Source organism: Apis florea, unplaced genomic scaffold, assembly GCF_048593485.1.
Source record: "Apis florea isolate Af1SG1 unplaced genomic scaffold, ASM4859348v1 contig_3203_pilon, whole genome shotgun sequence".
Taxonomy (NCBI): domain Eukaryota; kingdom Metazoa; phylum Arthropoda; class Insecta; order Hymenoptera; family Apidae; genus Apis; species Apis florea.
The window spans coordinates 6,499,753-6,518,732 of NW_028256723.1; the positions used below are offsets into that span (position 1 = coordinate 6,499,753).

Consider the following 18,980-nt stretch of genomic DNA (forward strand, 5'->3'; position numbering starts at 1 on the left):
ACGCTTGGAGAGGATACATTTCAAACATTTAGCCTTCTACCTTTTTTTTTAATCTTCGAATGACTTATGAACTATACACATGTAAGATATCATCGTAACGAAAGAATCGTTAAAATTCGTTAAAACTTAAAAATTGTCAAGCAGGTCGAGAATCGTTGTTCGCTAATGGAATTGCACGAGTTGCGCGCGATCGAAAAGAGAAAGAGAGAAAGAGAGAGGGAGAAATTGGAAATTTGTTACAACGAAACAACGAGCGTCACGCGCGCGTGGGAGGAAAGGATGGAATTTTGGGTTTCGTCGAGTGGGTGCGGGCGCGTGGGCGCGTTTTCAACCGCGTTTAATCATCCCCTTTATCGTCGCGATGCTGGCCGATTAATCCCACTTCCCGGCAAATTAATAGTTTTCTGCGCTAATTGAGTTTATAAATGGAAGTCGATTCGTTTCACGAAAAAAAAAAAAAAAAAAAAATTCATTTCCCCATATTTTTACGCCGCTTCACCACGAATTTGACAAATAATCCAATCCGGTTTTTCTAACCCGATCGAATCTCGAATCGGATGAATAGATCGATGATACTTTTACGAGTATCGGATGAGTGGAAATAATTTCGAGAATCGTGACATTTTTTTTTTTTATAAATTCGTTAAATTTTTCCACGAATTTGACAAATAATCGGGTTTTTCTAACCGATCGAATCTGGAATCGGACGAATAAATCGATGATCATCGCTATTTTTGGGACTTTTTTTTTTTTTTTTTTAGATAAATTCGTTTTTTGGAAAAATTTCTTTGAGATTCCTAGGATCTCTTATTTTCCTGTCGAACAAAGCTCGCTGTACCGAATCTTTTCTTCAAGAATACGGAAAATTTTTGTCTCGCTGCTCGACGTCGGTCTATTTCGAACTTCGACGCGATATGATATTTCGAGGACGTCGATCCCGATAAAGTGTCACGCTTAAAACGTCGCTTCTTTTTTTATTCACAATTTTTAAACTTTCGAATATTCCCTTCGATATTAAATATATCGACATATCTTGAAACATTGATCTCGATAAACATCACCCACTTTGAAAAAGATGGTAGTGCAAACTTTTACATAAATAATTCAAAAAAAAAAAAAAAAGTAAAAATGGAAAAGGATGCACGGAGTGTGCATTGTTCTTGATTCGAATTTCTTCCACGGTGTCTCGAAACGTTGCTTCTCCCTCTCTCGAGTGGCATCGCTCGTTCATACTTCTCCCCTTCGTCGAGAGCGTCGATGAGGCGGCGGCTCGTTGCGACGTGCTCCACGCTTCCATCGAGCCGATCCTTGAAAAAAAAGAGACTCCGTCCCCAGAAAAACACGCCCTCTCCACGCGTTTCATGCGTTCCCGCTTGTCTCCCCGACTGCAACTTTCCAACATTTTTTTTTCTCTTTTTTCTTTCCCTCCCTCCCTCCCTCTCTCTCTTTCTTCCTCTCGAAACAAGGAAAGAAGGAAAAATCAGATATCGAAGGAAACGAAGCTGAAGCTCGGCCGTCTCTTAAATAAATCAAAAATTAAAAGAACAGAGAAAAAGAGAGAAATTGATATCGTTATATCGCTCTCCCTCCTTTCCCTCCTCCTCTTTCTTTCTCTCTTTCTTTCTTAAAGATTGAATCGTCCGAGGAAACGAAACATTAAAAAGAGGGGAAAAAAGAGAATATCGCTCTCTCTCTCTCTCTCTCTCTCTCTCTCTCTAAGACTGGATGTCCAAAGAAGCAAAAAATTTAGAAGAGGAAAAAAAAGAGAATATCGCTTTCTCTCTCTCGTGTGCCATACTCCTCGTAATTTCATATAGCCAACCGTGGCTGGTTTCAGGTAGTTGAAAGCTACGTATACGAACGTGTACGTATGCGATGTAATATGAGACTGGTCAGTAAACGTAAACACGCCCCTCTCCCCTCTCCTTCCTTAGGCTTTCCTTCCTCGGCCGCGATCATGCGTACTTCTCGCAAGAGAGTTGTTTCTTCCTTTCAGTATTTAGGTTAAGTTAGGCCAATTTTAGAACGAAACTTGTAAACTGTAACTCAACTTGTAGCTTTCGATCAGTATATTTTTCACGGTTCTTGTGTATATATCTTTTATGTATATATATTTATATCGTGTAATAAGTACTTTTTCATATTGTTGGTTTAACTGTTTTTTTTTTTTTTTCAGAAGCGAACAGTTCCTATACGAGTTTAAGAGATTAACGTTCGAGGAAGATTCCATCGAAATTTTTATTCAAAAATTCAAGCGTGGAAACGAGAATGAGCCTCGAAAAAAACCGAAAATCCATATCGAACAAAGATAAATCGAAGTTGGACGCGTCCAACAACAGTTTTCACACGTTTGGGTACAAGTGGGTGAAACGAAGAAATTGGAAGAGGAGGATCAAAAGTTGGCGCGTTTCGAAATGTGCTTATGTGAAGCTAAAGAAACGGTAGAAGTCCGACAGAATTGATATTGCGCGATGATCGAAATCTTAACCCACACTCACCGGATCATCACTCGTTTCGCAGTTGTTTTTAAGAAATAAAATATTCGAGAAGCTGTGATTTCTTCCCGCTAAAACCATCGAGTTTTGTAAAAATGGAATATGTCGGTTAGAGCTCGTATTCTCGATCGAACAAAGATCATAGTTTCGAAAACACATCGTTTTAGTAATACGTCCAACGGTCGGTGAATTTCATTCGTCGAATTTGTTTGCCGTCACGTTACGATGAAAGGTGGCTAATGATAATACGTCTGTTTTGCAGATGCAGTTGCAGTCAGAAGCAACGATGAAAGCAAAGCTGGAACCCGTGAAATTAACGAAAGATTTGAAATTTAGTTCCTACTGGATCCACAGCTTGCAATGAAAATACCTGCGAAACAAGCGGAACGAATATTTCAAAATTTAGCTCCACTAGACTCGTTACGTTGTCTTCACGGGTGTCAATCTCACGAAAGCGAAGCTACTTTTTCAGAATTAAATCGAGAATTTCATCGAGTCAATTGTATTTACATTATTACCTCGAATCGATGTCTCGAGACTGAAAAATTCGAGTTTGCGAAAACTAAATTCGAGCACAAGGGTTCCTCGAGGACACCTCGTCGAGAACTAGCAAAATTAAAACCTCCACTTCAACGTTTGCAAAGCGATACGGCTATCCCTTCCGACAACGTCTGCAGTTCCCTCCAGTTCGCATCCCCCTGCACCGAGGAATCGTACAGAGAAAAGAATTTCGCTCCCTTCGTCTAGCTCCCTTCCCCTATCCCGTGCATCTGATCACGTAGAGCTCGGCCGCCGACGCGCCGACGAGTCCTTTCGCGGGACTCGAGACGCCTCGCTCGTCAGAGTCACCCCGACGTCACGTACGCACGCTCGAGTGGTGTCCCTCGATGATCGTCTCAACGTCCCCCTCCTCTTCTCGTAATTAACTTAACTTCGTTTCAATTGCGAATTTTTACCCGGAAATTCCCTTTGTCGTCTCTCTGTCTCTCTCTTTCTCAAAGATTGGATGTCCAAAGAATCGAAAAATTTAGAAGAAAAAAAGAAAATATCACTCTCTTTCTCTCTCTCAAAGATTGGATGTCTAAAGAAACGAAAAATTAAAAAGAAAGAAAGAAAGAAAAATTAATATCGTTCTCTCTTCCTCTCTCCTTCCTCCTCTCTCTATCTGTTTGTCTGTCTCTTTCTGTTTCTCTCGACTCCAAACTCAAATGGATCGCGCGAAATTCACAGTGACACAGTCGCAAAGGAACGGACGGTTTTGTATCGAGTGACGTGAAATTTCGGTTTGAAAGAGGCTTCGGCGAGGTTGAAGGGAATTCTCGGCTTTCGAAGCTCGTTCGTTTCGAGATATTTTTTTTTTATCGCGGGGAATTTAATTGTCGGATGGAACAATGGATCGGGATCGGATGAAACGAAATTTTTTCGGTTTACTTTGCGTTAAATTCGTGTTTCGAAAAGGAAAGGATCTGGAAAGGAAGAGATTCTTTAATATAATGCGTCTTTCGTTTTCAAATTCTTCGTTTTTATAATCCTTATGTAAATAGAATCTTTTTAAAATTACTTTTGCGAGCGAAAATTTCTTCGTTTCTCGCCACGCGAATAAACACGATAAAAATTTTCTTGAAACACAATGTTCGATGTTATTCGCGAAACGGAATTAATCGATCGAAACCTCGAACAAACCTCACCTTTGATTCAATGATTTCGAATAATCGTTTAACTTGATTAACAATCCGAACACCTTTATTAAAATCGAAAATCAAATCCAATAATTTTATCTCCAATCTACGTTTCTAACCTAAACAAAAAATTAATCGATCGAAACTTCGAACGAACCTCGCATACAATAACTTCGAATAGCTTCGAATAATCGTTTAACTCAATTAACTTTATTCTCAACTTGGATTTGAAATAATAAAATTTTAATTCGATCGTAAAATTTGATCAGAATCGAAAGTCGAATTTTATTTCCAATGCCCACGTTTCTAACCTAAACGAAAAATTAATCGATCGAAATCTCGAACAAACTTCACTTTTGATACAATAACTTCGAATAATCATTTAACTCAATTAATTAATTAATTAATCCGAAGAACTTTATCCTCAACTTGATCTTGGAATAATAAAATTTTAATTCGATCGTAAAATTCTATCAGTCGAAAGTCGAATTTTATCTCCAACCGCACGCTTACGTTTCTAACCTAAAAAATTAATCGATCGAAACTTCGAACAAACTTCATATACAATAACCTCGAATAGGTTCGAATAATCGTTTAACTCAATTAACTTTATCCTCAACTTGGATTTGGAATAATAAAATTTTAATTCGATCGTAAAATTTGATCAGAGTCGAAAGTCGAATTTTATCTCCAACCGCACGCTTACGTTTCTAACCTAAGCGAAAAATTAATCGATCGAAACTTCGAACAAACTTCACCTTTCATACAATAACTTCGAATAGCTTCGAATAATTGTTTAACTCGATTAACAATCCGAACAACTTTTTCCTCAACTTGGAATAATAAACACTTTAATTCGAATTCCTAAAATTCGACCAAAGTCGAAAGTCGAATTTTATTTCGCATGTAGCCGCACGTTTCGAAGTGTTAATAATCGTTGGACGTCGGTCGACGGATCGATGGTTGCAAATAAACAGGGAATCAGCGCTGCTCGGCCGGTGATCGGTCCGCGTATTCAATTGCGGGGATAGCGGCTCGCGTCTAACAACCCGTTTCCAGATGTGATCGCTTATAAACACATCCCGCTCCTATTAATCACGTATTTCAACGGACCGGCAAACGCGTTAATTGAACGAATCGATAAATCCATTTATGCCCGGATTAATGCGGACGCTACTTTGCCAATACGAAATATAACGAAAACGTTTCGTTTCGAATCGAGTCCGGGCCGCCACGCGTCATCCAGCGCCTGCTCCTGATTTCTCGCCCGCAGTTTTGCCAACTGAACGACGCTCATCCATTGCCTTCGATAATACGAATTAGACGAAAAATTCGCCTCGATTTTCGTTCGGTTTGAAATCTTTTGAAGTTTGAAATCAGTATAGTGCTCGTTATTTCTTAATTTTAAGAAACTTATCTTTTATTATTATTTATGAGCTATGTCACGCAAGACTGTATTGCTATCACATATAACTCGGATCTTTTAAATTGGTGGAAATTCGCGATACGACGATGGCTCTGTAAGGATTATCGTGGGATAAACACGATAATTACGAGGAATCATTAGAGTATTGGTATTGGATATCAAGATTTTTGAAGAAAAAATGAGAAATTAATAAATATGTTCATATGGAGGAATGAAACATTTTCCAAAGTTTTGTGTTCTTCGCATTTCACGAGCATAATAAAAAATTATTTAAAATTGGAAAAAGTGCTGCCTATCTTTGAATATCGGTTTCAATTTGCTTATTCGACGATTCATATTTTATTTTTGCATAATTATTTTAGAGAAACGAGAAAACAGTTTTGAATTATATACGAAAAAAAAAAGTAATCTGGCACAGGAAATCGGTTTCTCATCCATCTCAATTTGCCCGATGTACGAGCGAATTCGTCGAATCTTTCATCCAGAGATTATATTCCCTAGATCATTTTTATCGACGGATTAAGGTAAATAAAGTGCGGTCGTTCGTCGCAATCGATAAAAGCGTGTGAATATATATACTTCAAGTTATACGGCTACGTTGAGATTGAGATAGAAATTTTTCCTCGACCGAGAATATTTATTTAAAGAATCTTAAAAAAAATCTCCACACGCGTGTGTTTCTTAAAAATTCATCGACTCGTTTAGATCTCGAAGCTTTTAAGAGGAAAAAAACATCGTGAAATTTATCATTTTCGACATACGTAAGAATTCTATACCGACGTGTTATCCGCGGAGAAATGAGTTTAGTTTGGAATTTTCTGGAAACCAAGAATTTGTTATGTTACTCGATACCTACCACGAATATCGATTTATTCGTCCATTTTTCTTTTTTTATACTAATTAATTAATTCATTCCAAACTTGATATTCGACGAAATTATCGTAATTTTCGATTACTTTTCATTCGATGAAACTGTATTATCGGTTACGAATTGGATAACCTAAAATGAAATTTATTTATTATAATTAATTCACTATACTTGCACTATAATTAGGATAATAATAAAAAAAATATATAGATAAAAAAGCGAAATTTATTTATTACAATTAATTCACTATACTATACTTTTCTATACTATCACTATAATTACTATAAAAATTTAACGCTAAACATCGTTAAATTCCTTTCATTAAAATTTAAAAAACTTTGTCCTCGAGAAGAAGAAGTAATCGATGTCTGCCAACGAGAATTTTTCTCTCTCACTCCATTTCTTTTTTTTTAACTCATTTCGAAGTCGGTTCAACAATTCACCATGCATTAAAATTCTTCCGCTTTTGCAAATGAACGAAAAACTTGAAACCAAACATCGCGTCGTTCCAATTCCGTGGTGCGCGCAACGAAACCCGAGTATACATTGTGGATAATGTTAAACGAAAGTTTGTTCCAACGATTCGATACGCAATAACAACAGGAGAGGGCGTTCCGCCTTCGTGGTAAGGAACGATTCGAGATTTAAGAATCAATGGCGAGAGTGGCACGCGAGGATGCGTGAGCCGAGGCATTTCACACCTCGCTGCGTAAATACGAGAAAGCAGGAGCAGTGAATTTCGATTTAATTCGCTCGCCACGTTGTACGTAGCCCCAATAAAATCCACGCCCCATTAATAACCCGGGGAAACGAGCCAAGCCCCGCGATTCTTTCCCTCCTCTCCCTTTCCTCCACGGAGATAGAGTTCTGACCGTTGACCGACCACCATCGTTACTTCGTTAAACTTACGACGCCAGAGAATCTTTTCCATCCTTTCTTCAGAGTTGTTTCGAGAACGATTTCAGAGCAGGCGTCCTTTCCTGTAAAGAGAAACCGGATCTTTTCCAAGTTTCCTCGATATAGATCGATATAATCTTTCGAGAGCGAATTATCGAAGACACACATAGCAGCGTTTTATTTAATAAATTTATAAAAATTATAAATAGAAATAGTTTTTCTTTGTAGTATTCTTTGTATATATTTAAAAGAGTATATATAATAAAATGTTTTATCGACCGGTCGAAATGACCGACCGCGGTAGGCAGGACAGAGTATAAATATTTCTTAGAAAGAAAAGAGAAAAAAAACTAAAAGTAAATACCGAAGAATATATTGTATGCATATTTTAGGAAAAATCATAAAGTTCGATAGCGATATAACAGCTTTAAATATGTTTAAATACATATGAAAAGTTTGAAAATTTGACCATTGGTAGATTTATCGTTAAATAATAATCGGATGAATAATTTTGCGGATGAAATTTTTTGGAAACGTATATTTCGATTCGATTTTTCTATTCTTCGAAAAATAGCGGTGAAGTTTGATAAACGAAGCATCGATAAAAATGTAATAATTTTCACGGCCGAAATCTTTCGGTTCGAAAATTTTTTTCACGATTACGATTCCCCTCCCCTCCCCCAATTTAAATCTTTATTTTCTCGCGAAATCGCAGTCGTAAATAATGACGTAGATGCTCCTTTTTTTCCCTTCCTCCTCCCCCTGGATACCTCGTTTTCGACTCGCGATCAGTTTTTACCTTTCGCTCCCGTTCCATCGATCCCGTCGTAAAATTCTTTCCCCACTGGCCGCATGCCATCTGCCTTCCAACCTTCCTTCTGATGTGTGTATATATATATATATATATAATATATATGTCTGTATTGTGCGCGACACAAAGGAAACGGATATGGAAGAAGAAGAAGAAGTTACACGAAGAAAGAATTTTTTGGAGAGAGAGAAAAAGTTTAATCTTAACGACGAAACGATCTTTTTTTAAAATAAATCTGTTCGTTTATCGTGGCAAAAGTCATCAAAGATATTATAATTTTCCAATTATTATTATTATAAATAATAACAAGTTTAATCAAATTTAATTGGATCGTTTTATTAATGTAATGTTAATGTAATTTCCAAATATTCCAAATATTGTCCTTTTCAATTCTCTCTTCAGAGTCGTTAAAATGATTCTAAAATGAAAATAAAAATAATAATTAACATTTAGGAGTAGAAAAATCTTTATTTTATTTTTTATTTTTTGATTAAATGACAATAACATCATATTTAAATATACTACCAGTGAGCAAAATTTTGCACGCATAATACTTAAAAGATTGAAGTCACAAATACATATCGGTTAGTTTGAAAATAATCGTCCAAAATTTTCAATTTAAATCCGAGCAACGAGTTCGTCGACGTGTTAAATATCGATTATTAAATCTACCTCTCCGGCAACCGAGTCGAACAGAGTTACAGCCGAGTAAGTGGGACAAGACAGGCCAGACAAGTGGAATAAACCACTCATAGCCGAAGTACAGTTGAGTGGTGGGGCCAGCCTGCTAGTCGGACAAGCTAGTCACGATCGGGCAAGTGGAATAAGATAATTACTGGCCGGGCCAGTAGAGTGAATCGTTCATCGGTCGGAGGAATTGGAAGAAGACATTTATATGGATCATTTGATAAATTCGAAACTTGCTTGCTTAAAAAATGATAAACAATAATAAAACGAAAAAAATTTTAAATAATTTTCTCCTTCGCAAGAAAAATTCTTTCTTCCACTTTTGTTACTAAATAAAAATTTTTAATAAAAGAAAAAAAATCACACAGAATGCCGCAGAACCGAATACATAATACATTACACATATAATTTCATTTTCTTCTCTATAATTCTTTTATACCTATTCACTTATATTTCAACATTATATTCGCTTTCACGTTATCAATGAACATCGATCGAACGAATTTCCAATTTACCAGTAAACTTCAAGATTTTCAAATTTCCAAATATTCAAAAAAAAAAAAAAAAGATATAAAACAATCGAATCCTTTTCCCGTCTAAAATTCAAATGAACAATTTCGTTTCACAAGAATCGTTCTATGTATCTGCACGGATAGGCGAGCGTTGAAGAAGTAACACGGATGGTGGGGGAAAGCAACGTAGGATAGAGCTCGAAGCCACCGACAATCTACTCGATCCAAGTTTCGTGTTCGGTGGGAAGCAACCGAGGATTTGGACTCGCCTTTGTATATCGACCGAGCGGTATACGTCGTCGTTATACGTCCGGGCCGGTTTACAACGGTCTACGCGAGCCGGACGAAATCAACGGCGACGGAATTTCAGATTTCGCCTCGACTCGATCACCCACAACCGCCAAAAACCAGGATAAACGCTTTGTGGATAAAACTGTTTTTTTTTTTTTATCTCATCCGGCTCACTCCCTTGTTATTTTAGAAAATTTAGAATTGTCACACTCGTCGTGAATCGAGAGAATTTGAAAGAATTTTGAAAGATGAAAATTTCGAACTTGAAAAAAATGATCGTTCGTACAGCTACGCGTCTGGTAATATTGGAGGAATAGAAATTGCTCGTTATTTACTTCACTCACTTTTCTGGACACTGGAAATTCTATTTTTTATGGCGACAGTTCCGGCGAAAGTTTCTATCGTGAAATTCAGGCCGCTCGTAACTCTCGCCTTTAACTGTCGATTCGTTTATATGAATGGTCTCCCCCGCGAGCAAGCGTCCTCCGGAATAAGCTTTATGGTGGACATTATGAGTTCGCCACGAGAAGTTTGGGTAATACAATTCTTCCCTTTTTCTTTCCGCTCACGTTCCTTTCTCTTCGAAATATACCGATAAATTCCGAACTCAACATCCGGAGAACTCCAGAGATCTATTTCTCATTGCGAGCGCCATACAGTTATCGAAGAATTTTTTCGCGCGTCGATATCGTCGCGAGACGCGAATTAATCTCGAGATTTTCGATCGAAAGTAATTTTTCCAATATTTTTCGTCGGTGGAAAATTACATTTCTTCGCTTCGATGTTTTCACGCGACGCGGTCAAACGCACTCAGTCCAGGTTATTCCAAGCTCCACTTTGAGATAAAAGTTGATTCGAGGAAGAGCATCTTGCGAGATTAAGATGAAGGCTGAAATACACACAACGCTCGACCCGTTTTCAAGATAGATGTGCACGCGCGACGCATTCCCTCGTATATTTCACGATTTAATTCGATTCGAGCACGAGTACACGTAATACATTTCGTTTCAAAAAGGATCAATTTCACTACGGGAAACGGTAGCAGACTCGGATCAGCATATTTCTACATCTATTTTTGTTTCACGATATTCCCGAATTTATAGCACAACTCGATTTAATAAACGCGAAATATGAGAAGCGTTTTGTCACGGGAGAGTACGCATCATACGTACTTGCACGATCGTCCATTTTTATACGTGCCAATCTCACGGTAGATCGCGATTCGGTGCGCACCGCAGCGCCACCTAGTCACGTAGGTCGCTCGCGACCATCTCGTCTCATGCTCGCGCCCGCGATTCAGAAACACATCCAGAAATCGACGTCCGTCATACAGGATGGCATACACTGTACATATATAGATTGCGTCGCGGTTTAAGAGGCTTGACACTTTGGGGACTCGGTGTACCGGAATTTACGGAGTGAATCGCGCGGCCGACGCGTTACCGACAGATGGTAAGATATCGTGACTGGAAATCGATATCCGCGTATCGGTGAAAATGTCAAACGGCGTAACGTTAAACGTCGATAGGTTATCTCTTCGTTTTTTTTTTATTTTTCCCTCTCCTCTTCGGAAGAGAAAAATTGCGAATTCGACGAAGGAGCGCGTTCTGGTTTCCACTCACTGGATTACGGCCATCCTCCTCCTCGATCATCGTTTTACACGAATTCGACACGAAACTTTCGTCTATTCGTGCAACGAACGGATCGAGGGAGAAACGAGGGAGGAAATTGAATAACGCCGGAAGGAGATGCGCCTTCCTTCTCTATTGGGTATCTTATCGTATAAGTAGTACGTTCGAATGGGTGAAGGATTCTCTGTGGAAGAGGTATAAAGGTAAAGGAAAAATTCTTTCCCTTTTTGCGTTTGTTTGCGTTTGTTACGGTTTGATTGAAATATTCGGAGAAAATGTCGAAAGACTTTTTTTCAAAACTTTAACATTGTTGAAAAAATTATAAGTTGATCGGAATGAAAAGCGTCTCAAGTATTTTTTTTTTTTTATATATTTTCTATATTTTCTATATTATTGGAAAACAATATTGATCTCACTAATTCACATCGCATTTTAAGATAATTTTAAAAATTTTTCGATAAAAAAATATTTACTCAACACGTGCTACACAACTTTTGTCCAATTCCAATTGTATATATTTCGCACATTTCACGATTTAAAAGAGCGATTCGATAAAAAAAATGGAATCATTTTGTACGAAATAAAAAGAAAAAAGAATAACATTTACATTCATTCATGTAATTCCATTTTAAACGTGTTTCCAGACATCGCACCGAATTATAAAATTTCAGGTTTGAAATTAAATTAAATCGGGCGAAAGTTGGAGGGAAAATTAAAATAAACGGTTTCACGTAGGATCATTCGCAAGAAAACTTTCAAGCTTTCTTATCCCTCGATGAACGAACATTATTCGATAGAATGACCTTGTGCTCCTCGTAATTTCCCGGTTCATCGGGCAACCGTCGAATTTATTCTCGAACATGATAAATGGAAGAGCTGTCAAACTTTTCGCTCCATCTTGACGTCCTTCCCCCCCCCCCTCCCCCTCCTCATTTCGACGAAATGAACCGTAGAAAAAGAAGAAGGGAGAAGGAAGAATTCAGTTCCACGACGAGAAGAGAAGAGAAACGCGAGAGCATTCGTTCGTTGTATCGTAAGATCGGTGATTAAAGATTCGCCGAGAACGAAGGCTTTATTATTATTATCGGTTCATGGAACGAAACGAAACGAAACGAAACGAAACGGAACGAAACGGTTGAAATAAAAATACCGAGGTATAAATCTGACCTGCTCGTAACTCACTCTTAATTCCACGATTTATTACGCGGAACGTTGTTTACAAAAGATTCGAGAAGAGAAGGTCGGGAGAGTGAAGGAGCTTTACAGGTTGTAAAGTTTACGTGTATCTGGCGTTGTGAGGCCAAAACTAAATGAAACTTCTCCTAACTAATCCTTAATTACAGGCATTCGTTGTACCGCGAATATAATAACGCTCGTAAAAAAAAAAAAAGAAAAAAAAAAGAAAAGGATCGAAATAAAACGAACGAAGACAAGCGATATTATACAGTTCGAAAGGAAAGATTTGAAAGATCGAATTAAAATGTTGTTGTCTCGGTTAAACTCTTTGCAACTTGGTTACGAGATTTTCAAATTTTCTTTTTCCCCGATGAAGTTCGAACCCGTGTAATCTAAACTTTGAAAGATGGAAAGAAACGTTTTATTAGCTTCGAAGATAAAGTAGAGTCGCTAGAAAAAACGCATTGAACGTGAAAAAGATACAACGTGTACTATTACAATATTTTTACATTTTACATATCGTATAATAAATATAAAAATTCCTCATCTCCAATTCCATTTTGAATATTAATTCAAAATATATATATATATATATTTAAAAAATTTTTCGATTCGATTTAATTGACTATTCGTGAAACTAATTGTGAAACTTGTATAAACTGCGAGCACTGTTTCCTTTCTTCGTATCGTATTTTTCACAAGAGAAAGAGAAAAAAAATAAATAAATAAAAAATAAAAATACGGACGATACATTTCCATCGATAAAAATTTCTCGCTAAAAGTGGAATCCCCGTTCCTTTTATGGGAATAGGAAATTCGACGGCGAGATATAGTGGCGGGCGACGTGTGTCGTTTGAAGTCGATATACACGACGCGTGTGCATCGATTGACACACGCTGGCAAACACGGATGCGAGGAGTGGGGAAAGGTCTCTCTCTCTCCGCGTCACTCGGGGACGCTCGTCATGAAATATTCAAGATACAAATGGCAACTCGAATCCGATCACGAGCACTTCGGTTAATAAGAAACTTTCTAAACTCTAATGCATTTAAATTGGCCCCGCCCCTTTCCCCCTCCTCCTCTTCCTCCTCCTCTCCTTCCAACATTCAATTACGTGTATTTTCTTCCTCGTGAGGATCACTCGTCCCTCTCCTCCTGTTTTTTTTTCTTTTTTATCGATCGATGGTAAGTCCAATTTTACGAACGGTAAATTAATAATTTCTTTTTTCGATCGAGAGCGATTGAATCTCCAACTTTCTAACTTTGCGAACGAGGATCGTGCAACGAATGGACGAAGCTTCCTTTTTTCGAATTTTTCTATGATATTCGCGTCTGCAACACGTGACAACGGAAAGAGCATAGGATTTTCTTCGAAAATTTTCACGAGAATAGAAAGATCATTTAAAATTAAATTTCGCTGTACGATTTTTTCAAAAACCATGGTAGATATTTGAAAAATTAAATTACAATATGTGTATTATTTTTGCAAAGATGTGAAACCTCTTTAAACGATTAACCAAACGAAGATTTCTATCTGTAGATAAAACAATCTCTATCTTCTATTTGAAAAAATTTATCGATAATTGATGAACGATTGAAAATTGAGGTACATTTTTTTTCTTTCTCTTTCTTCTATATATTTTCCTTCAGCAACCGTTCAACGAAGATACACAGAACAAGAAAGAAACAGCAGTAATCCATAAATGATTGCCTGCTCGATACAGGCGGTCAAAAGTTAGGTTATAATCTCGAGGTTCCATTTTCGTTTTAACGTTCATCATTCGGGATATCCATCCCGCTCCTTTTCAACGAGCCTTTTGCATTTCGACGAATCTTACTTTATCCCATGCGATATAACGGGCAGGATTTCCCCCGAAACGATTAAAAAAAAATAGAAAAGGAGAGAGGAAAGGAAACGAGATACCCAAGTTATTGCATTCCATTATATGCATATATGTTGTACATGATCTTTCATCTCCTCGAATCCTCAGCCAACACTGTTGACAGTTTTATCAAAGCGATCTCCTCCACTCTTTTCGAAATGATTTCGAGACGATAAGATAATACTACGACTATGTTCGTTTCTCGAAAACGTAAATATCGGAAGGAATGGAATTTTCTCGAGGAAAGAGAGAGAAAGAAAGAGGGAGAGCCAAAAGGGGTTGGTATAAAGCCGTGCCACAATTATGTTCCATCAACGTCATAGCTGATAGGGTTTCAGGCAAGTCGGCGTAAAATTGAAATAGGGGTTGCTAACGTTTGGGCCGGGGCTAGACGTGTGCTCGCGCGCGTACGTAATGGGTTTAGAGACGGAGAGACCCTTATCTACCGAGCATACACACAGCAAAGATAACGAACTGGATATGCACTCGTGCTAAAGTAGGAGTCGCACGACCAAGCGTGCGCCCTGATTCGAGAGACGAAGGGGCAAGAATGGAATCGTGCTTTCTTTTTCTTTTTTTAATTATAATTAGTGATAACTCGAGGCTTGTTTTTCTTCTATATAATCGCACAAGTATAATATTTTATTCATATAATTTAGTATCAAAATATTATACTATGTAGATAATAATTCAATTTTTAATATTGCTTATAAAATTTTGTTTAAATAATTTATAGAATATCTTTTTTATAAAAAGAAATATTTTTATATTAGGATAAGAAAAGAGTTCTGTGTTTTTCTTTGTAATAATAATTAAATAACTTTTCTTTTCCTTTTCATAATTACACAAACAAAACTTTGTTATAATTTAATAAAATATTAAAATATTATACCACATAATTTATTTGCACGAGTATACGTGTAAAAGAAACATTTTCCACACAAATAACATGAAATAGAATAATCGTAGACACGTATTTTCCTTAACAAAATAATAAATAATTTCTCAGATTTAAAAGACACGCGATTTAATCAAGCAATAATCAACAACTAACGAACTACCATTGTCACGTTCGATGGAAATTAAAAATCAAACCTGCACCCGTGAAAAAACTTCCACTTTCCACGCTACTACTTTCACCACCTCACGCGCGCAAAATCGCCTTTAACGTTTCACAAACGTCCGCTCTGCGTCTTCGAAACGAACAAATGTAATCTCGGTATCCGTGTTATACACGGTGGAACAAGGTATACACGGGGTAATCTACTGATGTAGATGGATCGTTTTCGATTATTCCACGCGATGTATCCTGGCGGTCGTCTTTCGGACAAGGCTGCGTTGGAATTTCTAGATAGCGCTTCTCGACTCTACGTAAACCGATTCCGACACTTAAGCAATTAACTCGGGGCGTAGCCTCGTTTAACGAATACCGTTTATCGCGACCTGCACCTGTTCTCTCTCTTTCTTCTTCTTTGATCAACCGTTCGATCAGTTTTCACGAATCTTTCCTTAGTTAGTAATGGTTCCTTCTTTTCCATTTTTATTTCCTCTGCCTCGAGTTGGATACGTAATTTTTTCACTCTGTAACCGTGGCGTGTATACACGCTTTCTCGAGCAAACAGACTGACCCCTTTATTTTCCGCGAGATAAGGAATGAAAGGCAAGGATGAATTCCCCCCCCCCCTCGATTTCTCGCTTCCTATCTGCTTTACTCATTTTTTCTTATCTCTCTGTTATCCTAGTTTTTATCTCTCGCCTTCCATCATCTTCTCTTTAATTAATTCTCGCTTATTTTCTCGTTATTCGTTATGTGCTTTCTCAACAGCGGATGGAAATGTTTTTTTCGTCTCGTTCGAGAAAAGGCTTTCGAAAGGCTCGTGTTTATCACGCAACATTCTGATCCACTTTCTTTCTCTTCTACCACCAGTTCGATTAATCTTCGATTGTCACCGCGCTCTTGGATAGAAGAAAAGGAAGACTGATTAACTTTTTCTCCCTCGTCGAGATCCTCCAAGTTTCTTCCCCTTGCGATTTATACAGAAATGTTTAACTGGTTTTCCAGGAACAAAAATTTAAAAATTAATCCTTCAACTTACTCTTTTGGCACAGCCGATCGTTCTAAACATAAAAAAAATATTTTTAATAAAATCAAATTATAATACTGGACAATATATTCTAATTATTTTATAAATTATAAAAAGTAAACGTACAAGTTGTTATAACAGAAATCCAAAATTTATACTGAAACTTCGTCGCTATATTCGTCAACATTTCGTTGAATGCGCCTTTTTCTCGAGAAGCTGGAAAAAATAGAAAGCATATTAGAGAAAGTTGACGAAAATATACTTTGGAAAGAGGATCAAAATGAGATTTTAAACTTTTATCTTGTACCAGGACAAAACAGGATGCATTTTATAATCAGTGATAAGAAAAATATACGTTCTAATTTTAAATTATATTACCGAAGCGATATTTTAAAACATTTCTTTTTTTCATGTTTTATTTTTTATTTTAGTGATATATAAACGATATATAATTATTTGATATTAACAAAAATATCACAGTTAAATATTGCTCGCCGAAGTATCGATCGTCTTTCAATATTTCGATTCGATGAGATCGACGAACATCTAACACGAGTATACGATATAACATATTTATACATATATCAACTTGAAACGTGAAAACGCGTGAGACAGGAACGATTGAAAGAGGGACAAAAGGCTGTGCGAATGAAATTACAGAAATATCGGCAATCGAAGACGTGACGTATTCTGAATATCGAATTTTCGAAAGACTGGGAAGAGATTATTCGTCGTGGAAAAGAAATTCGAAAAGAAACTCCAAATCCACTATCATTCACGTAGAATTTTCTAAAGAATAAATCCCCCTCTCTAATTCAAAATACCAAGCTTTCCATCACGCGCCATATTTCCCCAGACGATTCTCGCTCTATTTAAACGCACTGTTGTCCTCCAACCGTCCAACTTTCGATCTCTCCTCACCTCCCCTCCATCATCGACCTCTCCTTTTCTTATTTCTTTTAGAAAGGATACGTTATTTTAGGCGCGAACATTCGACCTTCCATACTTCCAATCGGTAATGGCGGCGCCCATTTCAATCCCAAGATGGTTCCCCTCGATCTCGAATTTTTCATCCCGCGAGGTGGCGTTGAAAAAAATGAAAGGCGACGGAGCAGAAACGGATTCGTTTGGGATGGAATAAGAATTGCACGAAAAAACGAGTCACTGGTAGAGCAAACTGCCCGTTTTCCTGTTTAATCTCTCTTCCTCTTTCTCTCTCTCTCTCTCTGTTGTGTCTCGTACACATATGACGTTTTTCAATATTTTTCGAAACTATGCCTGTGGAAAGCAGATATTAACAGATATTAAGTGTGTGGAATCGAGGCAAATCGAAGTAAGAAGAAGAATTATGGATGATGAAATTTGAAAGCTTCCGTTTTTTGGGAGGGGGAGATGGATGATCGAAAAGTGTGCGAAATACGCGTGGCTATCTGTGGATAGATTTTCATGGATTTGTGGAAAGTAAGAATAGAGAAAAGATAAAATTAGAATTGGAGGTTTTTTAATTTGGAAAAAAAAATTCGTTTAATTCGAATTAAGATTGTGTGGCTCAAAATAAAAAGAGAGAATTAAATTTTCCGAAGATCAAATTTAAATAAAAATGCATGAAATACATGTAGATATAATTGATTCTTAATTGTATAATCGACTTGTGAAATTGAAACATATATAAAACATACCGTGATCAACGATTAATCGGACATACGAGTGGAACGAGCCAACGATCGGTCGGACACCGGCTCGCTTTTCAATTCAATTCTCTCGGAAACGAAGTGTCAACGGAAAAAAAACTTTATTCTTCTTCTTCTTCTTCTTCTTCTTCTTCACATTTTCAATTGACCATTCTTCCCCTCACACCACACCACTCTCTTCTTGCCGACAATAATGTCACTGTTTTTGAAATGCGTTGCAAGTCGGCCATTCTCGGGAAACGAATCGACGGCAATATCTCCCTCACGATACTAAGAAAAATCGCCTTTCGTGTTATACCAAATACATACATATATGCATTAATTTCACGATTTGCAAGTTGAGAACCGTTGCATGCAATTTAAATCGGACGTATCCGGCGTGATTAGTTTCAGTAGCAGAAAGTACACGGCCACGCATTAACGCGTTCAACAATCCGCTCGATTAATTGGAGAGATCGAGGAAGCAAGGGCGTTTATATTTAAACGCTCGAGCGATAAGACGTTTGTCGTTTCACCGCGCTATTATTATTCGAGCGTGAGCCGGTTGCTCGGAATAACGAGCGTGCCTATATAATCGTTCTTATCTGCGCGCACGCGTGCCACGCGAGGACGACTCGACAAGAGAAATCGCCGTGGGAGGCAAATTATATATGTATGTGCGAATAAATTCTTTCCCTTTTTTTTTCCAAATTCAAGATTTTAATATACAAATCAAGTACAAGATTACCCAATTGTTTCAGTCTGATCACTTCTATCGATTCTTCTCGCGTCTGGATTGAATTTTCGTCGAGCGATTCCTCTGATTCACCGTCGTCGAACTTTCTCGATGCGCCTGAACCTGATTATCGT

General features: G+C 37.5%; 1 long non-coding RNA gene across 1 annotated transcript; it reads right to left on the reverse strand.

Moving 5' to 3' along the window:
- Positions 1-15,240: 15,240 nt before the first annotated feature.
- LOC116414409 (uncharacterized) lies at positions 15,241-18,673 on the reverse strand. Its single transcript, XR_015292948.1, has 5 exons — positions 18,120-18,673; positions 17,362-17,718; positions 16,567-16,656; positions 16,453-16,474; positions 15,241-16,380 (listed from the first exon to the last, which is right to left on the reverse strand). It is a non-coding gene; the product is annotated as an uncharacterized LOC116414409 (long non-coding RNA).
- Positions 18,674-18,980: the final 307 nt, after the last annotated feature.